The sequence below is a fragment of the Stigmatopora nigra genome, chromosome 2, assembly GCF_051989575.1.
Source record: "Stigmatopora nigra isolate UIUO_SnigA chromosome 2, RoL_Snig_1.1, whole genome shotgun sequence".
Taxonomy (NCBI): Eukaryota; Metazoa; Chordata; class Actinopteri; order Syngnathiformes; family Syngnathidae; genus Stigmatopora; species Stigmatopora nigra.
This window is the reverse complement of record NC_135509.1, coordinates 19,464,047-19,478,653: the sequence shown is the minus strand read 5'-3', so window position 1 is coordinate 19,478,653 and position 14,607 is coordinate 19,464,047. Positions and strand designations below refer to the sequence as shown.

Here is a 14,607-nt window from a genome sequence, read left to right as displayed (position 1 = left end):
AGTAAACAACAACGGACCTGTCTGATTATTTCCCCCTGTCTTTTAAAGGTACGTTGTTTTGTTTTGATGACCGATTGAGTGTGGTGTTTGCAAGAGACAATAGTTAGCATTTGAGAGAGAACATAATGTCCAGTAATGTTTGTTTACTTTTTTGTGTGTGCGTGAATGTAAGAGTCTCGGGTGTATAGTCTATAGCAAGCTACCTTCGGCCGCCATTATAGCGTTAGCATGATAGTGTGCAGTATATGACGGCCGTAGTAAAGGAAGGTATGTTATTGAGATTTCACGAGCCTCGAGTAGAGCACGGGTAGTGGCGTTAGCAATGTACCCTCGGCCGCCATTAGCGTTAGCATTGTGATGTGTATGTGTGTATGACGATCGTAGCAATGAAGCTAAGCTATGCTATTGAGATTCCTTTGTTTGCCCTGCTAACTAGCTGAGGACTTTGCTAAGCTATGCTATTGAGATTCCTTTGTTTGCCCTGCTAACTAGTTGAGGACTTTGCTAAGTTGCAAAACAAAAGGTGACAATTTACCATAGTCAGAAGTTATGACCGTTTATGCAACAAATACATTGTTTTGGATTATAACGGGTTGTTAATTTATTTACGTGTATATTTAGGTGTTATTGTATATAGTGTTTTTGTGTGAATACAATTGGCATATCACTAAAGATTGGCTTGAAGTTAACAACAACTGCCCTGTCTGATTATTTCCCCCTGTCTTTTAAAGGCAAATACATTGCCCGGAATTCAGGGGTGCAACAGGGAGTTCAACCAACGGACAAACTCTCAGTCACACGTGCGAGCTCCATCAGAGTTTCTTGTATTTCCAGGAGGGTTTGATCACTTAGTCCCTCAGAAATAGTTATGTACTCTGCCAGGCATCCTGACGTCTCTGGGTGGATTTGAACCACCAACCTCTCGGTTAACAGCCGAACGCGCCGACCGATTGCGCCACAGGGACACTGTGCATTTTGAAATGTGTCCATCTGAAACAATAACCAAACAACTAGCTCAAGGGACATTAAAACGTGAATACAATTCCTATGTCTTAAAAAAATATTTTGCTGAAATATCGGATCCCGGAATGGAAAGGAATACATGTGAGATGTTAAAAGACAGTGGTAAAAAGTCAACATTCACATGTCTTGAGATTTCGGAGGAAAGTTAGAGTTCAATCTTGTAAAGTTCAAGCGGAACTACTTTCATTGAGAGCTTAGTCTCTCTAGCAACATCTTAGTTATTTCAGAATGCAGCATGGAAGGCACAGAAGGTGCTGCTGGGAGTTGAACCCAGGATCTACTGTTTACTAGACAGGCACTTTGACCAGCTAAGCCACAGCACCGACAATTACAATGAAACATTAAAATCAAAAAGATAAAATCACACTAAATTCTCTAAAGATAAATCCTGCAGGTGCATTATACCCTCCTCCCTCAAAGACAACTGTAATGTTCTCAGCGTCATTGAGTCTTATCTGGCTGGACCCAAACAATTAGCCATTGTAAACAACCGTTTACACTGGACAAGAACCTTTCAATCAAGGGGGAGTTCAACCAACGAACCAACTCGCAATAACAAGTGCGGGCTCCATCCGATGAACTTGTGTTTCCAGGAGGGTTTGATCACACAGTCCCTCAGAAATAGTTACGTATTCTACCAGGCTTACTGACGTCTCTGGGTGGATTTGAACCACCAGCCTCCCGGTTAACAGCCGAGCGCGCTGACCTATTGCGCCACAGAGACACTTGGCATTAAGAAATGAGTCCATCTGAAACAATAACCAAACAACTAGCTCAAGGGACATTAAAAAGTGAATACAATTCCTATGTCTTTAAAAAAATATTTTGCTGAAATATCGGATCCCGAAATGACAAGGAATTCATGTGAGATGTTGAAAGACAGAGGTCAAAATTTAACATTCTCATGTCTTGTGATTTCAGAGGCAAGTTAGGGTTCAATCTAGTAAAGTTCAAGCGGAACTACTTTCATTGAGAGCTAAGCCTCTCTAGCAACATTTTAGTTATCTCAGAATGCAGCATGGAACGCCCGCCAGGTACTGCTGGGAATTGAACCCAGGATCTCCTGTTTACAAGACAGGCACTTTGACCAGCTAAGCCACAGCACCGACAATAACAATGAAACATTGAAATCAACAAGATCAAATCAAACAACTAAATTCTCTATAGATAAAACCTCCAGGTGCATAAGACCTTCCTCCCTCAAAGTCAACTGTAATGTTCTCAGGGTAATTGAGTCTTATCTGGCTGGACCCAAACAATCAGCCATTGTCAACAGCCATTTAAACTGCACAAGAACCTTTCAATCAAGGGGGAGTTCAACCAACGAACCAACTCTCAGTTACACATACAAGCTCCATCAGAGTTCTGTATTTCCAGGAGGGTTTGATCATACAGTCCCTGAGAAATAGTTATGTACTCTGCCAGGCATCCTGACGTCTCTGGGTGGATTTGAACCACCAACCTCTCGGTTAACAGCCGAGCGCGCTGACCGATTGCGCCACAGGGACACTGTGCATTTTGAAATGTGTCCATCTGAAACAATAACCAAACAACTAGCTCAAGGGACATTAAAACGTGAAAACAAATCCTATGTCTTAAAAAATTATTTTGCTGAAATATCGGATACCGGAATGGAAAGGAATACATGTGAGATGTTAAAAGACAGTGGTAAAAAGTCAACATTCACATGTCTTGAGATTTCGGAGGAAAGTTAGAGTTCAATCTTGTAAAGTTCAAGCGGAACTACTTTCATTGAGAGCTTAGTCTCTCTAGCAACATTTTAGTTATTTCAGAATGCAGCATGGAAGGCACATAAGGTACTGCTGGGAGTTGAACCCAGGATCTCCTGTTTACTAGACAGGCACTTTGACCAGCTAAGCCACAGCACCGACAATTACAATGAAACATTAAAATCAACAAGATCAAATCACACAACTAAATTCTCTATAGATAAAACCTCCAGGTGCATAAGACCCTCCTCCCTCAAAGTCAACTGTAATGTTCTCAGGGTAATTGAGTCTTATCTGGCTGGACCCAAACAATCAGCCATTGTCAACAGCCATTTACACTGGACAATAACCTTTCAATCAAGGGGGATGTGACAGGGTAAAGTGAGTTAAGTTATAAATGAGTGCATGTGTGATGAAAAAATGGTTTTGGGATTGGGGGTTTATCATTCTTCGATTGATGCCTCCAGCCAAATAGCAAGGGTATAGAGGGGTATTCGAGTTTATGTGTAAAAATGGACTCACGTAGCTATCACGTGGTAATCACGCAGGTATCACGCAGGAGACATGCAGGAGACATGCAGCGGTCATGTGGGAGACATGCAGATGATGCGTGGTGGTCATGTAGCGGGGTGTAGCTAAAAGCAGAGGGGGTTTTCAGGCATATCACTAAAGGTTGGCTTGAAGTAAACAACAACGGACCTGTCTGATTATTTCCCCCTGTCTTTTAAAGGTACGTTGTTTTGTTTTGATGACCGATTGAGTGTGGTGTTTGCAAGAGACAATAGTTAGCATTTGAGAGAGAACATAATGTCCAGTAATGTTTGTTTACTTTTTTGTGTGTGCGTGAATGTAAGAGTCTCGGGTGTATAGTCTATAGCAAGCTACCTTCGGCCGCCATTATAGCGTTAGCATGATAGTGTGCAGTATATGACGGCCGTAGTAAAGGAAGGTATGTTATTGAGATTTCACGAGCCTCGAGTAGAGCACGGGTAGTGGCGTTAGCAATGTACCCTCGGCCGCCATTAGCGTTAGCATTGTGATGTGTATGTGTGTATGACGATCGTAGCAATGAAGCTAAGCTATGCTATTGAGATTCCTTTGTTTGCCCTGCTAACTAGCTGAGGACTTTGCTAAGCTATGCTATTGAGATTCCTTTGTTTGCCCTGCTAACTAGTTGAGGACTTTGCTAAGTTGCAAAACAAAAGGTGACAATTTACCATAGTCAGAAGTTATGACCGTTTATGCAACAAATACATTGTTTTGGATTATAACGGGTTGTTAATATATTTACGTGTATATTTAGGTGTTATTGTATATAGTGTTTTTGTGTGAATACATTTGGCATATCACTAAAGATTGGCTTGAAGTTAACAACAACTGCCCTGTCTGATTATTTCCCCCTGTCTTTTAAAGGCAAATACATTGCCCGGAATTCAGGGGTGCAACAGGGAGTTCAACCAACGGACAAACTCTCAGTCACACGTGCGAGCTCCATCAGAGTTTCTTGTATTTCCAGGAGGGTTTGATCACTTAGTCCCTCAGAAATAGTTATGTACTCTGCCAGGCATCCTGACGTCTCTGGGTGGATTTGAACCACCAACCTCTCGGTTAACAGCCGAACGCGCTGACCGATTGCGCCACAGGGACACTGTGCATTTTGAAATGTGTCCATCTGAAACAATAACCAAACAACTAGCTCAAGGGACATTAAAACGTGAATACAATTCCTATGTCTTAAAAAAATATTTTGCTGAAATATCGGATCCCGGAATGGAAAGGAATACATGTGAGATGTTAAAAGACAGTGGTAAAAAGTCAACATTCACATGTCTTGAGATTTCGGAGGAAAGTTAGAGTTCAATCTTGTAAAGTTCAAGCGGAACTACTTTCATTGAGAGCTTAGTCTCTCTAGCAACATTTTAGTTATTTCAGAATGCAGCATGGAAGGCACAGAAGGTGCTGCTGGGAGTTGAACCCAGGATCTACTGTTTACTAGACAGGCACTTTGACCAGCTAAGCCACAGCACCGACAATTACAATGAAACATTAAAATCAAAAAGATAAAATCACACTAAATTCTCTAAAGATAAATCCTGCAGGTGCATTATACCCTCCTCCCTCAAAGACAACTGTAATGTTCTCAGCGTCATTGAGTCTTATCTGGCTGGACGCAAACAATTAGCCATTGTCAACAACCGTTTACACTGGACAAGAACCTTTCAATCAAGGGGGAGTTCAACCAACGAACCAACTCGCAATAACAAGTGCGGGCTCCATCCGATGAACATGTGTTTCCAGGAGGGTTTGATCACACAGTCCCTCAGAAATAGTTACGTATTCTACCAGGCTTACTGACGTCTCTGGGTGGATTTGAACCACCAGTCTCTCGGTTAACAGCCGAGCGCGCTGACCTATTGCGCCACAGAGACACTTGGCATTAAGAAACGAGTCCATCTGAAACAATAACCAAACAACTAGCTCAAGGGACATTAAAAAGTGAATACAATTCCTATGTCTTTAAAAAAATATTTTGCTGAAATATCGGATCCCGAAATGACAACGAATTCATGTGAGATGTTGGAAGACAGAGGTCAAATTTTAACATTCTCATGTCTTGTGATTTCGGAGGAAAGTTAGGGTTCAATCTAGTAAAGTTCAAGCGGAACTACTTTCATTGAGAGCTAAGCCTCTCTAGCAACATTTTAGTTATCTCAGAATGCAGCATGGAACGCCCGTCAGGCACTGCTGGGAATTGAACCCAGGATCTCCTGTTTACAAGACAGGCACTTTGACCAGCTAAGCCACAGCACCGACAATAACAATGAAACATTGAAATCAACAAGATCAAATCACACAACTAAATTCTCTATAGATAAAACCTCCAGGTGCATAAGACCTTCCACCCTCAAAGTCAACTGTAATGTTCTCAGGGTAATCGAGTCTTATCTGGCTGGACCCAAACAATCAGCCATTGTCAACAGCCATTTAAACTGCACAAGAACCTTTCAATCAAGGGGGAGTTCAACCAACGAACCAACTCTCAGTCACACATACAAGCTCCATCAGAGTTTTGTATTTCCAGGAGGGTTTGATCACACAGTCCCTGAGAAATAGTTATGTACTCTGCCAGGCATCCTGACGTCTCTGGGTGGATTTGAACCACCAACCTCTCGGTTAACAGCCGAGCGCGCTGACCGATTGCGCCACAGGGACACTGTGCATTTTGAAATGTGTCCATCTGAAACAATAACCAAACAACTAGCTCAAGGGACATTAAAACGTGAATACAATTCCTATGTCTTAAAAAATTATTTTGCTGAAATATCGGATCCCGGAATGGAAAGGAATACATGTGAGATGTTAAAAGACAGTGGTAAAAAGTCGACATTCACATGTCTTGAGATTTCGGAGGAAAGTTAGAGTTCAATCTTGTAAAGTTCAAGCGGAACTACTTTCATTGAGAGCTTAGTCTCTCTAGCAACATTTTAGTTATTTCAGAATGCAGCATGGAAGGCACATAAGGTACTGCTGGGAGTTGAACCCAGGATCTCCTGTTTACTAGACAGGCACTTTGACCAGCTAAGCCACAGCACCGACATTTACAATGAAACATTAAAATCAACAAGATCAAATCACACAACTAAATTCTCTATAGATAAAACCTCCAGGTGCATAAGACCCTCCTCCCTCAAAGTCAACTGTAATGTTCTCAGGGTAATTGAGTCTTATCTGGCTGGACCCAAACAATCAGCCATTGTCAACAGCCATTTACACTGGACAATAACCTTTCAATCAAGGGGGATGTGACAGGGTAAAGTGAGTTAAGTTATAAATGAGTGCATGTGTGATGAAAAAATGGTTTTGGGATTGGGGGTTTATCATTCTTCGATTGATGCCTCCAGCCAAATAGCAAGGGTATAGAGGGGTATTCGAGTTTATGTGTAAAAATGGACTCACGTAGCTATCACGTGGTAATCACGCAGGTATCACGCAGGAGACATGCAGGAGACATGCAGCGGTCATGTGGGAGACATGCAGATGATACGTGGTGGTCATGTAGCGGGGTGTAGCTAAAAGCAGAGGGGGTTTTCAGGCATATCACTAAAGGTTGGCTTGAAGTAAACAACAACGGACCTGTCTGATTATTTCCCCCTGTCTTTTAAAGGTACGTTGTTTTGTTTTGATGACCGATTGAGTGTGGTGTTTGCAAGAGACAATAGTTAGCATTTGAGAGAGAACATAATGTCCAGTAATGTTTGTTTACTTTTTTGTGTGTGCGTGAATGTAAGAGTCTCGGGTGTATAGTCTATAGCAAGCTACCTTCGGCCGCCATTATAGCGTTAGCATGATAGTGTGCAGTATATGACGGCCGTAGTAAAGGAAGGTATGTTATTGAGATTTCACGAGCCTCGAGTAGAGCACGGGTAGTGGCGTTAGCAATGTACCCTCGGCCGCCATTAGCGTTAGCATTGTGATGTGTATGTGTGTATGACGATCGTAGCAATGAAGCTAAGCTATGCTATTGAGATTCCTTTGTTTGCCCTGCTAACTAGCTGAGGACTTTGCTAAGCTATGCTATTGAGATTCCTTTGTTTGCCCTGCTAACTAGTTGAGGACTTTGCTAAGTTGCAAAACAAAAGGTGACAATTTACCATAGTCAGAAGTTATGACCGTTTATGCAACAAATACATTGTTTTGGATTATAACGGGTTGTTAATTTATTTACGTGTATATTTAGGTGTTATTGTATATAGTGTTTTTGTGTGAATACATTTGGCATATCACTAAAGATTGGCTTGAAGTTAACAACAACTGCCCTGTCTGATTATTTCCCCCTGTCTTTTAAAGGCAAATACATTGCCCGGAATTCAGGGGTGCAACAGGGAGTTCAACCAACGGACAAACTCTCAGTCACACGTGCGAGCTCCATCAGAGTTTCTTGTATTTCCAGGAGGGTTTGATCACTTAGTCCCTCAGAAATAGTTATGTACTCTGCCAGGCATCCTGACGTCTCTGGGTGGATTTGAACCACCAACCTCTCGGTTAACAGCCGAACGCGCTGACCGATTGCGCCACAGGGACACTGTGCATTTTGAAATGTGTCCATCTGAAACAATAACCAAACAACTAGCTCAAGGGACATTAAAACGTGAATACAATTCCTATGTCTTAAAAAAATATTTTGCTGAAATATCGGATCCCGGAATGGAAAGGAATACATGTGAGATGTTAAAAGACAGTGGTAAAAAGTCAACATTCACATGTCTTGAGATTTCGGAGGAAAGTTAGAGTTCAATCTTGTAAAGTTCAAGCGGAACTACTTTCATTGAGAGCTTAGTCTCTCTAGCAACATTTTAGTTATTTCAGAATGCAGCATGGAAGGCACAGAAGGTGCTGCTGGGAGTTGAACCCAGGATCTACTGTTTACTAGACAGGCACTTTGACCAGCTAAGCCACAGCACCGACAATTACAATGAAACATTAAAATCAAAAAGATAAAATCACACTAAATTCTCTAAAGATAAATCCTGCAGGTGCATTATACCCTCCTCCCTCAAAGACAACTGTAATGTTCTCAGCGTCATTGAGTCTTATCTGGCTGGACCCAAACAATTAGCCATTGTCAACAACCGTTTACACTGGACAAGAACCTTTCAATCAAGGGGGAGTTCAACCAACGAACCAACCCGCAATAACAAGTGCGGGCTCCATCCGATGAACTTGTGTTTCCAGGAGGGTTTGATCACAGAGTCCCTCAGAAATAGTTACGTATTCTACCAGGCTTACTGACGTCTCTGGGTGGATTTGAACCACCAGCCTCCCGGTTAACAGCCGAGCGCGCTGACCTATTGCGCCACAGAGACACTTGGCATTAAGAAATGAGTCCATCTGAAACAATAACCAAACAACTAGCTCAAGGGACATTAAAAAGTGAATACAATTCCTATGTCTTTAAAAAAATATTTTGCTGAAATATCGGATCCCGAAATGACAAGGAATTCATGTGAGATGTTGAAAGACAGAGGTCAAAATTTAACATTCTCATGTCTTGTGATTTCAGAGGCAAGTTAGGGTTCAATCTAGTAAAGTTCAAGCGGAACTACTTTCATTGAGAGCTAAGCCTCTCTAGCAACATTTTAGTTATCTCAGAATGCAGCATGGAACGCCCGCCAGGTACTGCTGGGAATTGAACCCAGGATCTCCTGTTTACAAGACAGGCACTTTGACCAGCTAAGCCACAGCACCGACAATAACAATGAAACATTGAAATCAACAAGATCAAATCAAACAACTAAATTCTCTATAGATAAAACCTCCAGGTGCATAAGACCTTCCTCCCTCAAAGTCAACTGTAATGTTCTCAGGGTAATTGAGTCTTATCTGGCTGGACCCAAACAATCAGCCATTGTCAACAGCCATTTAAACTGCACAAGAACCTTTCAATCAAGGGGGAGTTCAACCAACGAACCAACTCTCAGTCACACATACAAGCTCCATCAGAGTTTTGTATTTCCAGGAGGGTTTGATCACACAGTCCCTGAGAAATAGTTATGTACTCTGCCAGGCATCCTGACGTCTCTGGGTGGATTTGAACCACCAACCTCTCGGTTAACAGCCGAACGCGCTGACCGATTGCGCCACAGGGACACTGTGCATTTTGAAATGTGTCCATCTGAAACAATAACCAAACAACTAGCTCAAGGGACATTAAAACGTGAATACAATTCCTATGTCTTAAAAAAATATTTTGCTGAAATATCGGATCCCGGAATGGAAAGGAATACATGTGAGATGTTAAAAGACAGTGGTAAAAAGTCAACATTCACATGTCTTGAGATTTCGGAGGAAAGTTAGAGTTCAATCTTGTAAAGTTCAAGCGGAACTACTTTCATTGAGAGCTTAGTCTCTCTAGCAACATTTTAGTTATTTCAGAATGCAGCATGGAAGGCACAGAAGGTGCTGCTGGGAGTTGAACCCAGGATCTACTGTTTACTAGACAGGCACTTTGACCAGCTAAGCCACAGCACCGACAATTACAACGAAACATTAAAATCAAAAAGATAAAATCACACTAAATTCTCTAAAGATAAATCCTGCAGGTGCATTATACCCTCCTCCCTCAAAGACAACTGTAATGTTCTCAGCGTCATTGAGTCTTATCTGGCTGGACCCAAACAATTAGCCATTGTAAACAACCGTTTACACTGGACAAGAACCTTTCAATCAAGGGGGAGTTCAACCAACGAACCAACTCGCAATAACAAGTGCGGGCTCCATCCGATGAACTTGTGTTTCCAGGAGGGTTTGATCACACAGTCCCTCAGAAATAGTTACGTATTCTACCAGGCTTACTGACGTCTCTGGGTGGATTTGAACCACCAGCCTCTCGGTTAACAGCCGAGCGCGCTGACCTATTGCGCCACAGAGACACTTGGCATTAAGAAATGAGTCCATCTGAAACAATAACCAAACAACTAGCTCAAGGGACATTAAAAAGTGAATACAATTCCTATGTCTTTAAAAAAATATTTTGCTGAAATATCGGATCCCGAAATGACAAGGAATTCATGTGAGATGTTGGAAGACAGAGGTCAAAATTTAACATTCTCATGTCTTGTGATTTCAGAGGCAAGTTAGGGTTCAATCTAGTAAAGTTCAAGCGGAACTACTTTCATTGAGAGCTAAGCCTCTCTAGCAACATTTTAGTTATCTCAGAATGCAGCATGGAACGCCCGCCAGGTACTGCTGGGAATTGAACCCAGGATCTCCTGTTTACAAGACAGGCACTTTGACCAGCTAAGCCACAGCACCGACAATAACAATGAAACATTGAAATCAACAAGATCAAATCAAACAACTAAATTCTCTATAGATAAAACCTCCAGGTGCATAAGACCTTCCTCCCTCAAAGTCAACTGTAATGTTCTCAGGGTAATTGAGTCTTATCTGGCTGGACCCAAACAATCAGCCATTGTCAACAGCCATTTAAACTGCACAAGAACCTTTCAATCAAGGGGGAGTTCAACCAACGAACCAACTCTCAGTCACACATACAAGCTCCATCAGAGTTTTGTATTTCCAGGAGGGTTTGATCACACAGTCCCTGAGAAATAGTTATGTACTCTGCCAGGCATCCTGACGTCTCTGGGTGGATTTGAACCACCAACCTCTCGGTTAACAGCCGAACGCGCTGACCGATTGCGCCACAGGGACACTGTGCATTTTGAAATGTGTCCATCTGAAACAATAACCAAACAACTAGCTCAAGGGACATTAAAACGTGAATACAATTCCTATGTCTTAAAAAAATATTTTGCTGAAATATCGGATCCCGGAATGGAAAGGAATACATGTGAGATGTTAAAAGACAGTGGTAAAAAGTCAACATTCACATGTCTTGAGATTTCGGAGGAAAGTTAGAGTTCAATCTTGTAAAGTTCAAGCGGAACTACTTTCATTGAGAGCTTAGTCTCTCTAGCAACATTTTAGTTATTTCAGAATGCAGCATGGAAGGCACAGAAGGTGCTGCTGGGAGTTGAACCCAGGATCTACTGTTTACTAGACAGGCACTTTGACCAGCTAAGCCACAGCACCGACAATTACAACGAAACATTAAAATCAAAAAGATAAAATCACACTAAATTCTCTAAAGATAAATCCTGCAGGTGCATTATACCCTCCTCCCTCAAAGACAACTGTAATGTTCTCAGCGTCATTGAGTCTTATCTGGCTGGACCCAAACAATTAGCCATTGTAAACAACCGTTTACACTGGACAAGAACCTTTCAATCAAGGGGGAGTTCAACCAACGAACCAACTCGCAATAACAAGTGCGGGCTCCATCCGATGAACTTGTGTTTCCAGGAGGGTTTGATCACACAGTCCCTCAGAAATAGTTACGTATTCTACCAGGCTTACTGACGTCTCTGGGTGGATTTGAACCACCAGCCTCTCGGTTAACAGCCGAGCGCGCTGACCTATTGCGCCACAGAGACACTTGGCATTAAGAAATGAGTCCATCTGAAACAATAACCAAACAACTAGCTCAAGGGACATTAAAAAGTGAATACAATTCCTATGTCTTTAAAAAAATATTTTGCTGAAATATCGGATCCCGAAATGACAAGGAATTCATGTGAGATGTTGGAAGACAGAGGTCAAAATTTAACATTCTCATGTCTTGTGATTTCAGAGGCAAGTTAGGGTTCAATCTAGTAAAGTTCAAGCGGAACTACTTTCATTGAGAGCTAAGCCTCTCTAGCAACATTTTAGTTATCTCAGAATGCAGCATGGAACGCCCGCCAGGTACTGCTGGGAATTGAACCCAGGATCTCCTGTTTACAAGACAGGCACTTTGACCAGCTAAGCCACAGCACCGACAATAACAATGAAACATTGAAATCAACAAGATCAAATCAAACAACTAAATTCTCTATAGATAAAACCTCCAGGTGCATAAGACCTTCCTCCCTCAAAGTCAACTGTAATGTTCTCAGGGTAATTGAGTCTTATCTGGCTGGACCCAAACAATCAGCCATTGTCAACAGCCATTTAAACTGCACAAGAACCTTTCAATCAAGGGGGAGTTCAACCAACGAACCAACTCTCAGTCACACATACAAGCTCCATCAGAGTTTTGTATTTCCAGGAGGGTTTGATCACACAGTCCCTGAGAAATAGTTATGTACTCTGCCAGGCATCCTGACGTCTCTGGGTGGATTTGAACCACCAACCTCTCGGTTAACAGCCGAGCGCGCTGACCGATTGCGCCACATGGACACTGTGCATTTTGAAATGTGTCCATCTGAAACAATAACCAAACAACTAGCTCAAGGGACATTAAAACGTGAATACAAATCCTATGTCTTAAAAAATTATTTTGCTGAAATATCGGATACCGGAATGGAAAGGAATACATGTGAGATGTTAAAAGACAGTGGTAAAAAGTGAACATTCACATGTCTTGAGATTTCGGAGGAAAGTTAGAGTTCAATCTTGTAAAGTTCAAGCGGAACTACTTTCATTGAGAGCTTAGTCTCTCTAGCAACATTTTAGTTATTTCAGAATGCAGCATGGAAGGCACATAAGGTACTGCTGGGAGTTGAACCCAGGATCTCCTGTTTACTAGACAGGCACTTTGACCAGCTAAGCCACAGCACCGAATATTACAATGAAACATTAAAATCAACAAGATCAAATCACACAACTAAATTCTCTATAGATAAAACCTCCAGGTGCATAAGACCCTCCTCCCTCAAAGTCAACTGTAATGTTCTCAGGGTAATTGAGTCTTATCTGGCTGGACCCAAACAATCAGCCATTGTCAACAGCCATTTACACTGGACAATAACCTTTCAATCAAGGGGGATGTGACAGGGTAAAGTGAGTTAAGTTATAAATGAGTGCATGTGTGATGAAAAAATGGTTTTGGGATTGGGGGTTTATCATTCTTCGATTGATGCCTCCAGCCAAATAGCAAGGGTATAGAGGGGTATTCGAGTTTATGTGTAAAAATGGACTCACGTAGCTATCACGTGGTAATCACGCAGGTATCACGCAGGAGACATGCAGGAGACATGCAGCGGTCATGTGGGAGACATGCAGATGATGCGTGGTGGTCATGTAGCGGGGTGTAGCTAAAAGCAGAGGGGGTTTTCAGGCATATCACTAAAGGTTGGCTTGAAGTAAACAACAACGGACCTGTCTGATTATTTCCCCCTGTCTTTTAAAGGTACGTTGTTTTGTTTTGATGACCGATTGAGTGTGGTGTTTGCAAGAGACAATAGTTAGCATTTGAGAGAGAACATAATGTCCAGTAATGTTTGTTTACTTTTTTGTGTGTGCGTGAATGTAAGAGTCTCGGGTGTATAGTCTATAGCAAGCTACCTTCGGCCGCCATTATAGCGTTAGCATGATAGTGTGCAGTATATGACGGCCGTAGTAAAGGAAGGTATGTTATTGAGATTTCACGAGCCTCGAGTAGAGCACGGGTAGTGGCGTTAGCAATGTACCCTCGGCCGCCATTAGCGTTAGCATTGTGATGTGTATGTGTGTATGACGATCGTAGCAATGAAGCTAAGCTATGCTATTGAGATTCCTTTGTTTGCCCTGCTAACTAGCTGAGGACTTTGCTAAGCTATGCTATTGAGATTCCTTTGTTTGCCCTGCTAACTAGTTGAGGACTTTGCTAAGTTGCAAAACAAAAGGTGACAATTTACCATAGTCAGAAGTTATGACCGTTTATGCAACAAATACATTGTTTTGGATTATAACGGGTTGTTAATTTATTTACGTGTATATTTAGGTGTTATTGTATATAGTGTTTTTGTGTGAATACATTTGGCATATCACTAAAGATTGGCTTGAAGTTAACAACAACTGCCCTGTCTGATTATTTCCCCCTGTCTTTTAAAGGCAAATACATTGCCCGGAATTCAGGGGTGCAACAGGGAGTTCAACCAACGAAAAAACTCTCAGTCACACGTGCGAGCTCCATCAGAGTTTCTTGTATTTCCAGGAGGGTTTGATCACTTAGTCCCTCAGAAATAGTTATGTACTCTGCCAGGCATCCTGACGTCTCTGGGTGGATTTGAACCACCAACCTCTCGGTTAACAGCCGAACGCGCTGACCGATTGCGCCACAGGGACACTGTGCATTTTGAAATGTGTCCATCTGAAACAATAACCAAACAACTAGCTCAAGGGACATTAAAACGTGAATACAATTCCTATGTCTTAAAAAAATATTTTGCTGAAATATCGGATCCCGGAATGGAAAGGAATACATGTGAGATGTTAAAAGACAGTGGTAAAAAGTCAACATTCACATGTCTTGAGATTTCGGAGGAAAGTT

General features: G+C 41.9%; 23 non-coding genes across 23 annotated transcripts; all 23 read right to left on the bottom strand.

Moving 5' to 3' along the window:
- Nucleotides 1–1,272: 1,272 nt before the first annotated feature.
- Nucleotides 1,273–1,346, bottom strand: trnat-agu (transfer RNA threonine (anticodon AGU)). Its single transcript has one exon. It is a non-coding gene; the product is annotated as a tRNA-Thr (tRNA).
- Nucleotides 1,347–2,055: 709 nt separating this feature from the next.
- Nucleotides 2,056–2,129, bottom strand: trnat-ugu (transfer RNA threonine (anticodon UGU)). Its single transcript has one exon. It is a non-coding gene; the product is annotated as a tRNA-Thr (tRNA).
- A 328-nt stretch (nt 2,130–2,457) lies between these two features.
- On the bottom strand, nt 2,458–2,531 carry trnan-guu (transfer RNA asparagine (anticodon GUU)). The gene has a single exon. It is a non-coding gene; the product is annotated as a tRNA-Asn (tRNA).
- Nucleotides 2,532–2,838: 307 nt separating this feature from the next.
- On the bottom strand, nt 2,839–2,912 carry trnat-agu (transfer RNA threonine (anticodon AGU)). Its single transcript has one exon. It is a non-coding gene; the product is annotated as a tRNA-Thr (tRNA).
- A 1,414-nt stretch (nt 2,913–4,326) lies between these two features.
- Nucleotides 4,327–4,400, bottom strand: trnan-guu (transfer RNA asparagine (anticodon GUU)). The gene has a single exon. It is a non-coding gene; the product is annotated as a tRNA-Asn (tRNA).
- A 307-nt stretch (nt 4,401–4,707) lies between these two features.
- trnat-agu (transfer RNA threonine (anticodon AGU)) lies at nt 4,708–4,781 on the bottom strand. The gene has a single exon. It is a non-coding gene; the product is annotated as a tRNA-Thr (tRNA).
- A 327-nt stretch (nt 4,782–5,108) lies between these two features.
- trnan-guu (transfer RNA asparagine (anticodon GUU)) lies at nt 5,109–5,182 on the bottom strand. Its single transcript has one exon. It is a non-coding gene; the product is annotated as a tRNA-Asn (tRNA).
- A 308-nt stretch (nt 5,183–5,490) lies between these two features.
- Nucleotides 5,491–5,564, bottom strand: trnat-ugu (transfer RNA threonine (anticodon UGU)). Its single transcript has one exon. It is a non-coding gene; the product is annotated as a tRNA-Thr (tRNA).
- Nucleotides 5,565–5,892: 328 nt separating this feature from the next.
- Nucleotides 5,893–5,966, bottom strand: trnan-guu (transfer RNA asparagine (anticodon GUU)). The gene has a single exon. It is a non-coding gene; the product is annotated as a tRNA-Asn (tRNA).
- A 307-nt stretch (nt 5,967–6,273) lies between these two features.
- On the bottom strand, nt 6,274–6,347 carry trnat-agu (transfer RNA threonine (anticodon AGU)). The gene has a single exon. It is a non-coding gene; the product is annotated as a tRNA-Thr (tRNA).
- Nucleotides 6,348–7,761: 1,414 nt separating this feature from the next.
- trnan-guu (transfer RNA asparagine (anticodon GUU)) lies at nt 7,762–7,835 on the bottom strand. Its single transcript has one exon. It is a non-coding gene; the product is annotated as a tRNA-Asn (tRNA).
- Nucleotides 7,836–8,142: 307 nt separating this feature from the next.
- On the bottom strand, nt 8,143–8,216 carry trnat-agu (transfer RNA threonine (anticodon AGU)). The gene has a single exon. It is a non-coding gene; the product is annotated as a tRNA-Thr (tRNA).
- A 709-nt stretch (nt 8,217–8,925) lies between these two features.
- Nucleotides 8,926–8,999, bottom strand: trnat-ugu (transfer RNA threonine (anticodon UGU)). Its single transcript has one exon. It is a non-coding gene; the product is annotated as a tRNA-Thr (tRNA).
- A 328-nt stretch (nt 9,000–9,327) lies between these two features.
- Nucleotides 9,328–9,401, bottom strand: trnan-guu (transfer RNA asparagine (anticodon GUU)). Its single transcript has one exon. It is a non-coding gene; the product is annotated as a tRNA-Asn (tRNA).
- A 307-nt stretch (nt 9,402–9,708) lies between these two features.
- On the bottom strand, nt 9,709–9,782 carry trnat-agu (transfer RNA threonine (anticodon AGU)). Its single transcript has one exon. It is a non-coding gene; the product is annotated as a tRNA-Thr (tRNA).
- A 327-nt stretch (nt 9,783–10,109) lies between these two features.
- Nucleotides 10,110–10,183, bottom strand: trnan-guu (transfer RNA asparagine (anticodon GUU)). Its single transcript has one exon. It is a non-coding gene; the product is annotated as a tRNA-Asn (tRNA).
- Nucleotides 10,184–10,491: 308 nt separating this feature from the next.
- trnat-ugu (transfer RNA threonine (anticodon UGU)) lies at nt 10,492–10,565 on the bottom strand. The gene has a single exon. It is a non-coding gene; the product is annotated as a tRNA-Thr (tRNA).
- A 328-nt stretch (nt 10,566–10,893) lies between these two features.
- trnan-guu (transfer RNA asparagine (anticodon GUU)) lies at nt 10,894–10,967 on the bottom strand. The gene has a single exon. It is a non-coding gene; the product is annotated as a tRNA-Asn (tRNA).
- Nucleotides 10,968–11,274: 307 nt separating this feature from the next.
- trnat-agu (transfer RNA threonine (anticodon AGU)) lies at nt 11,275–11,348 on the bottom strand. Its single transcript has one exon. It is a non-coding gene; the product is annotated as a tRNA-Thr (tRNA).
- A 327-nt stretch (nt 11,349–11,675) lies between these two features.
- trnan-guu (transfer RNA asparagine (anticodon GUU)) lies at nt 11,676–11,749 on the bottom strand. Its single transcript has one exon. It is a non-coding gene; the product is annotated as a tRNA-Asn (tRNA).
- Nucleotides 11,750–12,057: 308 nt separating this feature from the next.
- Nucleotides 12,058–12,131, bottom strand: trnat-ugu (transfer RNA threonine (anticodon UGU)). The gene has a single exon. It is a non-coding gene; the product is annotated as a tRNA-Thr (tRNA).
- A 709-nt stretch (nt 12,132–12,840) lies between these two features.
- Nucleotides 12,841–12,914, bottom strand: trnat-agu (transfer RNA threonine (anticodon AGU)). The gene has a single exon. It is a non-coding gene; the product is annotated as a tRNA-Thr (tRNA).
- A 1,414-nt stretch (nt 12,915–14,328) lies between these two features.
- trnan-guu (transfer RNA asparagine (anticodon GUU)) lies at nt 14,329–14,402 on the bottom strand. The gene has a single exon. It is a non-coding gene; the product is annotated as a tRNA-Asn (tRNA).
- Nucleotides 14,403–14,607: the final 205 nt, after the last annotated feature.